Raw genomic sequence first — 14,350 nt, 5'->3', positions numbered from 1 at the left:
GTGACTTTGGAGGTGAACGGTGTGCCTTTGTCGGAGTATATTCCTAAGGGGACACCGTAACGCGGTATGATTTCATGGCATAGTTTTCTTTATTGCATGGGAACGCCTCTGTCCAACGAGAAAATTTATCTACTAAGACCAGTAAATATTTGTGAGGCCCTACAGTCGTCATGTGTGTGAAATCGATTTGCCATTCTTGGAAAGGTGTTTCCGGTTTAGGTAGAACTTGGTGCAGTCCGGCCGGTTTTGGGTTATTCTGTGCACATGTAAGACAACGGTCTAATATGCGATCAACGGCAGAGTTCAAATTGTGAATGCAAAACAATTCGGACATGTCATGCTTTACCCCTCTTCGTTCCCGATGCGAAATCCCATGAAAATCAGGAACGAGGAACGGAACACAATGTTCGGGCAGGCACAGCCTGCCCGGGCGTTGTGCAGCAGTTTGACGGCTGGATCGTAGCCTGATGACAGCCAATACTTGATATCAGAGTCCGAGGCGGTGGCCTGAATACAGTCAAGATCAAGACCAGGAAGTAAGTCAACCATGAGTGCAGCACAGGAGAAGGAAGCCGAGTTCATAAAAGGGCAAGGGGGGCCATGAAGAGCTCCGCGTTTCGCGGCAGAGTCAGCGGTGTTGTTACCAACAGAGTTGGGGTCGCTACTACGTTGGTGAGCGCGAACTTTAACAACGGCCGGTCGGGAGGGCAGGAAGCTAGCCCTGATCAGGTCCTCGATAAGCGACGCATGGGAAATGGGTTTGTTATCAGTAGTAACGACACCGCGTTGATGCCAGATTCCCCCAAAATCATGAACTACGCCAAAAGCGTAACGGCTGTCCGTGTACATAGTGACATCTTGGTCTTGAGCCAAGATGCAGGCACGCGTGATAGCGTACAATTCAGCCGCCTGGGCCGAAGTGAAAGGTAGAGAAAAGGACTCAACGACCGTGTCAGGGGCAGCGCAAACAGCGTATCCGCAGAGAAATACGCCATACGATGGCTTGGAACATGAACCATCAACATAAATGCAAGGCCAGAAGGCAACGGGGTGGAAGACACGTCAGGGCGAATAGAGGTTTCATCGGCCAGACGGGTCACGCAGTCATGCACGTCTAGAGTGGGACTGGAGGCGTCGTGTGGTAACAGAAGTAAACGCATTAAAGCGGAAGAGACAGTATCTAGTGAGGAGTGCGGACGCACAGTGAGGTTTTCGGTGGTCAACAAAATGTTCTCATAGCCTGCACGCTGCTGAGCAGACAAGTGCTGTGTAGAACAGTTATTTAGGAGCTGACAGACCTGATGAGAGGTGTGTAAGGTCAGGGCATGACCTAGAACGATTTTTTCAGCATCCTGTACCATTATTGTGCACGCCGCGACCGCTCGGAGACAGGACGCAAGGCCTCGGGCCGTAACGTCCAATGTTATAGAATAATATGCGCAAGGGCGCAAACCTCCCCCGTGGGGCTGAGCCAGAACCGCAGCAGCAGTGCCCCCCGACTCCGACACCCACAGGTGAAATGGCAGAGCGTAGTTGGGCAGGCCCAAGGCTGGTGCAGACTGCAGTGAGGACAGTAGAGCAGAATATGCACAGTTCATGGCTGTAGTCCATGTGAGGTGATGAGTCATGGCCTGTTCGTGAATGAAGGAGGCACGCAGTGTTTTGTCATGCATGGAGCAGTCAGGAATCCACTGTCTGCAGTAATTGATGAGGCCGAAGAAGGACATCATAGCCTGCTTGGTGGCGGGCTTGGGAAGCTGCGTGATGCATGACACTCGGTCAGCGGAGAGGAGGCGTTGACCTTGAGATAGTTCATGACCCAGATATTGGACCCGGGGTAGGCAGAACTGCAGTTTCTTTAGTGAAACCTTGAAGCCCAGGGTAGCCAAGCGCATGAGGACCAGTTTAGATGCCTCAGTGCACGTGGAGCTGTCAGGGGCCGAGATCAGAAGGTCATCTGCATACTGCAGGATCACAGCACCCCCGGGGAGGGAGAGGTCGGAAATGAGGTCTCGGAGCGACGCGGCGAACGCTGCAGGCGAGTCGCAGAAACCTTGTGGCAAACGAGACAACGTGTATTGGCGTTGGCGATGAGTGAAAGCGAAAATCGGCTGGGTGTCAGGTTCACCAGGAATGCTGAAAAAAGCAGAACTAACGTCTAAAACAGTAAAAAATGCGTGTTGACACGGAATGGAGGTCAATATCGAAGAGACGTCAGGCACAATTGGGGCGATAGGCACGACAGCGTCATTAAGCCATCGAAAATCTTGAGTGAATCGCCAAGAACCATCCGGCTTGGGGACTGGGTTAATCGGTGTGTTATACGCGCTTTGACATGGTACGACCACACCTAGAGAAAGAAGTTTCTGTAGAATAGAGTCTATACCACAGTTTGTGCTCGGGCAAAAGGTATTGTTTAACATAAACACGAGTGGGGCTTTTTAGAGTAGCCTCATATGGTTTACAGTTAACCCTGCCAACATCATCCTTATGTGCAGCCCAAACAGTGTGTGGTATGGAACGCAGAGGCTCAGGTACCTCTGGGGGGTGTGAGACAGACCACAGAGCGGACACGGGTGATTTAAAGGATTTATTGGCGATGTTGAGATCGCGATTGAAATCTCCCGTGGATACGGTCATGCGCGAACTAGAAAAGGACAGGGATAGACCAAGTTGACTCATTAAATCCCGCCCCATAAGGTTAAAGGGACAATCTGGCATGAACACGAAAGAAAGAGAAAATCGCACTGCGTCGCATACAACCTGAAGTGGGGGCGTATACAGAGATGAGAAGGGCTGTCCTGTAATACCCACAGAGCTAGTGGTTCTAGATGATAAAGGCCCCTCGTAGCTGGGTCCGAGCGAAAAGAGCGTGGCGTCGGTATCAATGAGAAATTTATAATCAACACCAGATACATTGAGAGACACAACAGGAAGGTCATGATTCAACAGAGAAGTGAAAGTGGTGCTCAGACATTCTGTCTGCAAAGCTTCGTCGCTCAGAGCCAAACTCTGTGGGCAGCCCTAAACATTAGGAGGAGGAGGAGGAGGGGGGGGGACTGGGACTGCCCCCTAGCCCTTTCATCCCTCATGCGTTTCCTACATTCGGGCTTCCAGTGACCCTCCTTGCCACAGTAATGGCATTTGCCGGATTTTCGATCTGTTTTCTGGCCCCTTCTGCGGCTCTGAGTGGGGAAACTCACACCAGCAGCAGGGTAGTTTTGATATTGGAGGAGAGCTGTATTGGCGGCCAAGTCAAACAGGCCATCAGCCTCCATGGTGCGCAGTTTTTTTCCCACATTCTTTATTTTCAAATTATTGTGATCTGTAAGTTGTAGCTTTAACATTTGTTGACAATTAGCACGACAATTGTTCATGAACGTGTTAATCAACATAACATTAGGCTGATCGCTGTCAACTTCCATGTTACCCTGAAACGTCCATACATTGAGAAAACGTTCCCAAAATTTAAAGACGGGCTCCCCATCCTCCTGCTTGCACGAAGTGAGTTGAGGTAGGTCCTGTGTGGCTTGTTTACGCCTGACAAGATATTTTGTCAATGTCTCTTGTAAAATGGACAAGGCGTCATGTTCAGCCCAAACGTAATCCACTTTAGTCGAGACGACGGTCGTGTATTCTGCATGTGGGTCACCACCAGCAGCTTCAGCTTTAGCTTTTGTATCGCTACGGAGAGTAAGAGTTTCGTTCGCTTTCTCGTGTTCACAAGGTTGTCATTGCGCGGATTTAATATGGGTACGTGTTTGATGAGTTCGAGTTCGTCATATTGTTGGCCCATTGCCAGGCTAAGGATTTAGCATAAATCAGGACCACCCAATTGCTGACATCAAACTAATTTGATCAAAGTTGAGACCCAGCGAACGGGTTCGACATTAATATCTGGCAATAGTTTAACAATGTTGGATAGAGTCGTTACGTCAGGCGGTGTGTATTCAACTCCACCTGGACCCACGTGCCAAGCCATAGCTGGGTTGGAGGCATGAGTCAAAGTGGGAGTCCAAGGACCCGGAGGCGGGTCCAGCCGAGTTCCTGGATCATAATCAGGATCTCGATCCCCATCCGATTCTGAATCCGAGCCCGGGCTAGGGAGTTTAACCAAAGCCACGGTTTGGACTTCGGTTTAGTAGCGGAGTCGGGCATGGCGGAAACAGATAACGCAGTGAGATCGGGATAAATCGCCGGTGCGGTGGGTGGAGGTGATCGGTAAGGTGGCGGTAAACTAGAAGTTGTTGCAGGGGCTGTAGGAGTGATCGGGGATGACGTGTCGGTTATAGGACATGTTTTCAAGTCGCATGGCGTCGATTTGGGACACTTACGTTGTTCTTTATTAGGTTTAGGAATGGCTTTTAAGACGTTCTTAGGGGTGAAATTTTTCTTCAGTCCATCCCACACCTTTTTCATGTCATACCACGATTTATAGCTTTCATTCATGTAGGATAGGTCCCATCCGGGATCCCCTATGCCCTCATTAATCATGCGATGTGCGGAACCCAAATAGCCCACATCGAAAGTGCCCTCCCTGGGGTATGCGGGTATTTGCGGATTACTTTCGGTCCAACCAGCTAGGTTGGACAAAAATGGATCGACGTAATAGCCCAAAGTGCATCTACGCATCCATGCAGCCGCCATTTCCTCCGTGCAAGAGCCTCAGTTGTGTGTGGTCTGTAAACAGAATAAGGCTAATCAACATACTGAATTAAACTAACAAAATAATAAATCTTCTTAGCATTACTTCAATTACTTAACCATAGCTGAATTAGCATGACTTAGCATGACAGCTGAGACGAGCTGGACTCGGGAGGCCAGTCCTCACCTCCTTCTACAGATGTGTGGTGGAGAGCGTCGTGTGCTCCAGCATCAACGTGTGGCATGGAAGCTGCTCTGCTGCACATAGGAAAGCACTGCAGAGGGTGGTGAAGGCTGCACAGAGGATTGCTGGAGTCAGCCTCCCCAGCACCACAGACATTTACACCTCCAGATGCAGGAAAACGGCTACCTGCATCAGGAAGGATCCCACCCACCCAGCACACGCACTTTTTGTCCCGCTCCCCTCAGGCAGGAGGCTGCGGAGCATCAAGTGCAAAACAACCAGACTCAGAAACAGCTTCATACCAGAAGCTGTAAGGCTCCTAAATTCCAACTGAACACACTGCACTGACACTTACAAGAACAAGTACTGTTACAGACACTGTCACTTTAAACCACACTGAGACACTTTATCTAGACACTTTATCCACTGCTCTAAGTCAATATCATGCTGCTATAGCAAACTTGCACTCTGGACTTCATATTGCTGCTAACTGCCTACTCTCCTACTCTCCCTCTCTTGTGTACTTTCTATTTATTTATCTATTTTAATAACAGCTCTTGGGTGTAAACTGGACCATGAGATCTTAATTTCGTTCCACCTCATGTACCATGTGATGCGAATGACAATAAAATCTCCTTGAATCCTTGAATGACTTGCAGTTCTCTTATACAATAAGCCTATAATGCTAGTTTTCCACTTAGCATGCTAATCCAACACTAGCTGCACATCAACACTACAACATACAAACTCTGAAAACTACCTACTAACTAACTAACTAACTATCTTGACACTTAACAACACTTACTTGGTTGGAATGCACGCACACAACTCCTCACATGCTATCATCTTGAGGCTGTGATCCAGCCAACCTGAAGTGATAACTTGCCTGAAGCAGCAGAACTGAACATGTGCTCTATGCTCCATATAAAACTAAAACTAAACTGCATGTGAAAAGGGGGGCGGGGCTAGGCTTCAATGCCAGAGTCTTTCTTACAGACCTGGAGGGGTGTGATTGGGAGGAATGGCCTCTCTGATCTGAACCCGAGTGGTGTTCAGTTTTTGGACTTCTATGCAAACCACAGTTTGTCCATCACGAACACCATGTTTGAACACAAGGATGTCCATAAGTGCACATGGCGCCAGGACACCCTAGGCCGCAGTTCAATGATTGACTTTGTAGTCGTGTCATCGGACTTGTGGCCATGTGTTTTGGACACTCGGGTAAAGAGAGGAGCTGAGCTGTCAACTGATCACTACCTGGTGGTGAGTTGGATCAGGTGGTGGGGGAAGATGCCGGTCAGACCAGGCAAACCCAAACGTATAGTTAGGGTGTGCTGGGAACGTCTGGCAGAAGAACCTGTCAGATTGATCTTCAATTCACACCTCCGTCAGAACTTTGACCAGATATTGGGGGAGGTGAGGCACTTTGACTCAGAATGGGCCATGTTCTGCTCCTCCATTGTTGAAGCGGCTGACTGTAGCTGTGGTCGCAAGGTAGTTGGTGCCTGTCGAGGCGGTAATCCTTGAACCCGGTGGTGGACACCCCAGGTGAGAGATGCTGTCAAGCTGAAGAAGGAGTGCTACTGGGCATGGTTGGCCTGTGGGACACCAGAGGCAGCTGGCAGGTATCAACAGGCCAAGCGATCTGCGGCTTCAGTCATTGCCAAGGCAAAAACCCGGGTGTGGGAGGAGTTTGGTGAGGCCTTGGAAAGTGACTAAGTCGGCTCTGAAAAGATTCTGGCAAACCGTCAGGCGACTCAGAAGGGGAAAGCAGTGTGCCGCTAGCACTGTATATAGTGGAGTCATTGAAGACTGAAGACGTCATTGGGCGGTGGAAGGAATACTTTGAGGACCTTCTCAATCCCACCGACACGTTCTCCAGTGAGGAGGCAGAGTCTGGGGACACAGGAATAGGCTTGTCCATTACTGAGGCCGAAGTTGCTAAGGTAGTTAAGAAGCTCCTTGACGGCAAGACTCCAGGGGTGGATGAGATCCATCCGGAGTTCCTCAAGGCTCTGGATGTTGTGGGGCTGTCTTGGCTGACACGCCATTTCAACATTGCGTGGACATCGGGGGCAGTGCCACTGGATTGGCAGACTGGGGTGGTGGTGCCTCTTTTTAAAAGGGGACTGGAGGGTGTGTTCCAACTACAGGGGAATCACACTCCTCAGCCTCCCTGGTAAGGTCTATGCAGGGGTACTGGAGAAGAGAGTCCGGCTTATAGTCGAACCTCGGATTCAGGAGGAGCAGTGCGGGTTCCGCCCTGGTCGTGGAACACTGGACCAACTCTTTACCCTCTCCAGGATTCTCGAGGGTTCATGGGAGTTTGCCCAACCAGTCCACATGTGCTTTGTGGATTTGGAGAAGGCATTCGACTGTGTTCCCCAGGGTATTCTGTGGGAGGTGCTTTGGGAGTCTGGGGTACATGGCTCTTTGCTACGAGCCATTCAAGGCCCTGTACAAATAAAGCAGGAGTGGCCGGCAGTAAGTCAGACTCGTTCCCAGTGAGAGGTGGACTTCATCAGGGGTGCCCTTTGTCACCGATTCTATTCATAATTTTTATGGATAGAATTTCTAGGCGCAGTCAGGGGATGGAGGGTGTCCGGGTTGGTGACCTCAGGGTCACATCGCTGCTGTTTGCAGATGATGTGGTCCTATTGGGGACATTAGGCCGCGAACTTCAGCTTTCGCTGGATAGGTTTGCCGAGTGTGAAGCGGCCGGGATGAGGATCAGTAACTCCAAATCCGAGGCCATAGTTCTCAGGCGGGAAAGGGTGGAGAGTTCTCTCTGGGTCGGGGATGAGCTCTTGCCTCAAGTGGAGGAGTTTAAGTATCTCGGGATCTTGTTCACGAGTGATGGTACAAGGGAGCGGGAGATTGACAGGCAGATTGGTGCTGGGTCAGCAGTGATGCGGGCTCTTTACCGGTCTGTTGTGGTAAAGAAAGAGCTGAGCCATAAGGCAAGGCTCTCTATTTACTGGGCGATCTACGTTCCCACCCTCACCTATGGTCATGAGCTTTGGGTAATGACCGAAAGAGTGAGATTGCGAATACAAGCGGCTGAAATGAGTTTCCTCCGCAGGGTGTCTGGACTCTCCCTTAGAGATAGTGTGAGAAGTTCGGTCATCCGGGAGGGACTCGGAGTATAGCCGCTACTTCTCCATGTCGAGAGGAGCCAGCTGAGGTGGTTCGGGCATCTGGTTAGGATGCCTCCTGGACGCCTCCATTGGGAGGTGTCACAAGCAAGTCCACCCGGGAGGAAACCCCGGGGAAGACCCAGGACATGCTGGCGTGAGTATATAGCCCAGCTGGCTTGGGAGCGCCTTGGAATCCCCCCAGGGAGCTAGTGGAAGACCCGCGACCCGAACCCCAGAGAAGCGGAAGATAATGGATGGATGGATGGATGGATGGATGGATGGATGGATGGATGGATGAAATCCAAGAATGTCAAGATAAGGCTGAATTGATAGAACACCAGTATTTCTGAGGATAATAATGGTCATAAGGCTATAGCTTATTTTTTTTACCCAGCATTTGGGTGTTTCTGGTTTTGTGAAAAGAGCCTATAGATAGTATTTGCAATACATAGAAAAGCCTCAGGTGACCACATTGTGTTGGGCATGTTTTTTAGCAGTCAATATTGGCTACGGCTTCCAAACTAAGATATCAAGAAAAAGTCAGTTTGATCAGAGGTATTGATCCTTACAAAATCTGACAGGTTATCTTTGAGTTCAGATTATGTTATCACCTGTGATTGCATATCCAGACATCTGTAATTAAACACTGCATCAGCTTCTTCACTGCATGAGCTAAAAGCATAAAAATCACTAAAATTCTAATTATTTCGTCTGTGTGAGGGTTGGCGATATATTTTTGTACCATCGGCTGCACCATCAAATGTGATTGTAATCGGAAAGCTGGGATAATCAGTGTTAGCTTGACGTTACATTACCTTGTATTCATTGTCAAGCTAAAGCATATGATATATAGACATAAGTAGATCGATTGCAGATGCCAGTCATCAAACAGTGTCATTTATCAATCATGAACAATCCTTAACAACTGAAAATGTTCAAAGGTGAAGCTAAAGAATTCATCCTTCACCTAACTGTTTACCTGTGACCGAATGATGAGAGCACGCTTTGGTATAAGAAGATGACTGAAGGTTTTATCTGTTTATTCTCGTGATCCATAGATTTCTCTTTTGCTTGCTCAGCTCTTCAGGCTCTTTTTCCTCTCAGTGTCAGATTGCCAGGATACTGTAAAAGATTATAGCATTCTGTTTTTCTATGCTGTTGTTACTGTTGTAAATACACTATGGCTATTTTTTCGGTCAGGATGCTTTATTAACTGGCGATGTACAAATGGTGGCTCTACGAGTGACTGGTGGTATGATGACAATATGGTAGCTACAACAAGTACAACATCAATCAAATACTGTCTGTTGAATACACTACCCACCCTGCTGCCATTAGGGTTATCTGTGTCATAATAAAAGTCCATAGCTAAACATTACTAAACTGGCTTTCACCTCATACAGTTCTCTGATCACTGCTGATAACTTTTTAAACTTTTTTTGTGTGTTTACAGATTTCCCAATCACATCTATGAATATTTGGAATTTTAAATGTGTGAGCTCACTACTTACAGTAAAGTAACGGAGGATATAAAAACAGTTGCTGAGCAGTGATTAGAAAAGTAATTAAACAAACTTTCAGGATTGTCAGAATTGTAATTGACTGTAACTCAGTAACAAGCTCAAAGTTAGTTAGTCCATATAAGTAAAGTTCCCAATGCAAGTCAGTCAGGATAGCTGTTTAGATTTTGTGGCTCCCAAGTGGAATCATTTAAATTTGGTTATCACAGCTGATAACCATCTAAGCTTAAGTGTTCTCCTGATGTAAAACGGGACCACTTCTGCAGTTACCTTGAGGATGGTCCATTGTGGGCCCAGCATTGTATGAGCAAAAGAGGACATTAGGTGTGATGTGGATGAGAATGTGTAGCCAGATGTTGAAGAGCAGGTAGACAAAGCAATAACCGTATCTGCAACTTTTTCATTACTAGATTATGCAAAGGATATTCTGGTTGCTACTACTGTATTTGTTCCTATAGAGCAGACAGTACACAATCTTTTCTAGAATATTTGTAAAGTTTTCCTGATGATGTAATCAGGAAATAAAATAAACAATTAGTATGCAAAATGTTTTATTTTCTTTTTTAAGTCTCTACTACATAAAAGATTTACAAAGAATGTATCTAACTTCATGCCAACTGTTGTTAGTATATTCTATAAGCCAAAATAGTTGTGTGAGATGTTTCTGCTGTGTTTTGATAATTATAGAGCAATGTGTGCACCAGTTGAACTGATGTGCTAAGCTGCATGTTTCTGCTGAGTTAGTGAATGTTTTAAAAATTGAATTCAAATAAAAAAAAAAATACATGTTATGCATGATACTTGTAAAATAACTGTAACTGTTATTGATCCATCAGTTGATTGGATCATCCATAATTATTTAAAATTTACAAATTAAAAATGGGTGCCAAAATACATACAATACAGAAAATACAAAAACATCAATGTTAGTGATAAATACTCATTTTAATGATATGAAGAGAATCATTAAATATAATTTTATAAGATAACAGAAAAATAATCAAATTCATTTTTATCGCCATATAGAAAAAGTGCAGTATAAATAACAGAATTTCAGACATTTCTCTCTGTTTGGAATGAAATGTGTAGTTCACAATTTTGATTTAATTAATAAATTAACATGAAATACTGATACAAGAAAATAAATTAATTCAATAAATAATAACTTGTTCATGATTTTATACATTCATTCAATTATATTCCTCTGAAAATGTAATATACATCCTGTATAAATTCAGCAATACAGGCTGCAAAAGCAATTAAATGGATACACCATAAATGATCACACCTAAATATTTAACATTCACCCTTTTACTCCAGATAGTATAGAAGTAAACATGTTGATATTTTCAAAGACCTGGCATTTATTCACCATAACAGGTTTTAAATCAATGTAAGGTGTTGTTGCATGAAGAACTTGTTCTTTAGAAGAGGCTGTTGTGTATTGGATACTCCAAATTGTATGACCGTCGTCTATGCCAGCGTCTACGAACGGCTCCACAGCAACCAGAAAGCATTATCTGAAGGAAAAGAAACCATAAAAAACAGAAATGTTTAATATTCTGAAATTTCTAACTTTCATGGTTATTGTGTAGTAAACAGTGTTATACTTATGTATAACAGAACGTCAGCAAACCAGATTGATGGTAACATGGAAAGATGATGTGAATGTCTGGCATGAATTTATGATATATTCACCTAAAACATCTATATATTATTTATTTTTCAGCAGTTTCTTTATATTAAAAGTACTGGTTCCATTGAATTTAATGTAACTTTCAGTTAATAACTGCTTTTATTTAAAATGCAGGCACTCTTGAAGAACTTACGCAGAGTATAATCCAGCAGGGTACGAGAATGATGGCAATACCACATGGGATAATGATGGCTAGGGCCCATCCTGGAAACCCTCCTCCAGCTAATCCACTAATTTTGAGTATTTCCTTCAGAAATCCACTTGGTGTCTTGATATCTCCTTCCACAAAGACGTATTCTGCATTAGCCTGAATCACAGTGTCATTACCCCTAGAAAGAACAAAGAAACCAAGTGAAATTAGTCATTTTTTATTGTCTGTGAACTTTCTCAGTTCATGATTGCTGGCAGATTCAAATCAGTAAATGCTGAATCATTGCTTACGTGTAGTTTGCTCGTTGGAAGACGAATGGTGGAGCATTTGGGTCATTTAGGATTTTGTTCAGCTGAAGATGAGAATAAAAATCAGTTATGAGCTATAACGGCAGAAGTATCTTTTGTGTAGATTTCAAACCAGCAAGAAATTCAGAATAGGAACATTTTTAGTTTAGCTCACAAATTTAGGCTACTGGAAGAGTTTATAAGATCGTCTGACACTCACTAGGCCATTGATGGTGTTTTGGATTGCATCATATGTTTCTTCCCTCAGTTCAATGTTTTTAGACATGTTCACATTGCTGATTTTGAATGCGAAGCTGATAGTGTATGAGTTGCTGCTCGTTTCTAAAAAGAAATGATGGAGTTATTTAACAGATTATAACATTTCATAAAAAGTCACTACTTCTCATATTAAATTAGCTGTTAGACCAGTTCTTAGCTAAACATGTGGGCTCTCAGCAGAAAAACAACATTTTAAAGTTATTACAAAGTTGACACTCCAGTCCAGAAAGGAAACTCACTCTGATAGGTGACGTTCTGGATGCTCACTGGGTTATTCAGTTTCTGTGTGCTGACATCTCGCTTCATTCTGACACTTGAGTCCAGTAGAGTATTGGCAGCATTAAGAACCTCTGCCTCACTGGGTAGAGTGGTCAGGTTCTTAAACACCAAGCGGATATAAATCAGCACAGTCCCCACTCTGAAAAAGAACCGAAAGTAAGATTTCTAAATTACATAGAGAAGTGGAGAATGAGCGATGAAGAGAACTTGAAAAAACACTGAATGATTTCATAATTCTATTAGACGTATGATATTTTATATCATTATTGTAATGGGAGGAAGAAAACAGAACGACATGTGAGAAAACTTACTTTTACAACACATAGTGAAGTTTTTTATTTAACTTAACTATTGTAGCATTGCACTTACAAAGTTGGAGCTGCTGTGATCTGCTGAGGTGGAGCTGCTGTGATTTGTTGAGGTGGGGCTGCTGTGATCTGCTGAGGTGGAACTGCCGTGATCTCCAGAGTTGGAGCTATCGTGTTCTGCTGATGTGGAACTGTTGTAATGTCCAGAGTGGAAGATGTTGTGATCTCCATAATTGTTGATGTAGTTCTCTCTGGAATGTTGAGTATTTCATTCAGAAATCCACTTGGTGTCTTGATATCTCCTTCCACAAAGACGTATTCTGCATTAGCCTGAATCACAGTGTCGTTACCCCTAGAAAGAACAAAGAAACCAAGTGAAATTAGTCATTTTATATTGTCTGTGAACTTTCTCAGTTCATGATTGTTGGCAGATTCAAATCAGTAAATGCTGAATCATTGCTTACGTGTAGTTTGCTCGTTGGAAGACGAATGGTGGAGCATTTGGGTTATTTAGGATTTTGTTCAGCTGAAGATGAGAATAAAAATCAGTTATGAGCTATAACGGCAGAAGTATCTTTTGTGTAGATTTCAAACCAGCAAGAAATTCAGAATAGGAACATTTTTAGTTTAGCTCACAAATTTATTCTAGTGGAAGAGTTTATAAGATCGTCTGACACTCACTAGGCCATTGATGGTGTTTTGGATTGCATCATATGTTTCATTCCTCAGTTCAATGTTTTTAGAAATGTTCACATTGCTGATTTTGAATGCGAAGCTGATAGTGTATGAGTTGCTGCCCGTTTCTAAAAAGAAATGATGGAGTTATTTAGCAGATTATAACATTTCATAAAAAGTCACTACTTCTCATATTAAATTAGCTGTTAGACCAGTTCTTAGCTAAACATGTGGGCTCTCAGCAGAAAAACAACATTTTAAAGTTATTACAAAGTTGACACTCCAGTCCAGAAAGGAAACTCACTCTGATAGGTGACGTTCTGGATGCTCACTGGGTTATTCAGTTTCTGTGTGCTGACATCTCGCTTCATTCTGACACTTGAGTCCAGCAGGGCACTAGCAGCATTAAGAACCTCTGCCTCACTGGGTAGAGTGGTCAGGTTCTTAAACACCAAGCGGATATAAATCAGCACAGTCCCCACTCTGAAAAAGAACCGAAAGTAAGATTTCTAAATTACATAAAGAAGTGGAGAATGAGCGATGAAGAGAACTTGAAAAAACACTGAATGATTTCATAATTCTATTAGACGTATGATATTTTATATTATTATTGTAATGGGAGGAAGAAAACAGAACGACATGTGAGAAAACTTACTTTTACAACACATAGTGAAGTTTTTATTTAACTTAACTGTTGTAGCATTGCACTTACAAAGTTGGAGCTGCTGTGATCTGCTGAGGTTGAGCTGCCGTGATCTGCTGAGGTGGAGCTGCCGTGATCTCTGGAGTGGGAGATGTTGTGATCTTCATAATTGTAGATGTAGTTCTATCCAGAACGGAAGTTGTTGAAATCTCTGGAGTTGGAACTGCTGTGCTCTGCAAAGCTGTGATTGCTATTGGGGGCATGGTGGGTGTGTTGCCTATGAACATTTCAAATATGTTAATATGAAACAAGCCATGAGTAAAAATATCTGTGAATAAGGCAGAAACACATTAAAAATGAGTAACAAGGGAATTCTATAAAATTTTAAATAATAACTAAATATACGAGACCTATTGAGATAACGATATTGTATTTTAACTCACCACTAAGTGTCTTCAGCTCATTCAGGAAGCTGATTGGTGTTTTAGCGTCTCCCTCTTGGAAGCTGTACTGCATGTTACCATCAACCTGGTTTGCTGATGTTCTG

At 44.1% G+C, this 14,350-nt stretch overlaps 1 protein-coding gene across 1 annotated transcript in view; it reads right to left on the bottom strand.

The window, feature by feature from the left end:
• Positions 1–14,350, bottom strand: part of LOC108416460 (mucin-3A-like) — a 122,753-nt gene that overhangs the window by 94,707 nt on the left and 13,696 nt on the right. The gene's annotated exons all lie outside the window — the stretch shown is intronic.

The sequence above is a fragment of the Pygocentrus nattereri genome, chromosome 5, assembly GCF_015220715.1.
Source record: "Pygocentrus nattereri isolate fPygNat1 chromosome 5, fPygNat1.pri, whole genome shotgun sequence".
Lineage (NCBI taxonomy): Eukaryota > Metazoa > Chordata > Actinopteri > Characiformes > Serrasalmidae > Pygocentrus > Pygocentrus nattereri.
This window is presented reverse-complemented; position numbering and strand designations above follow the sequence as displayed.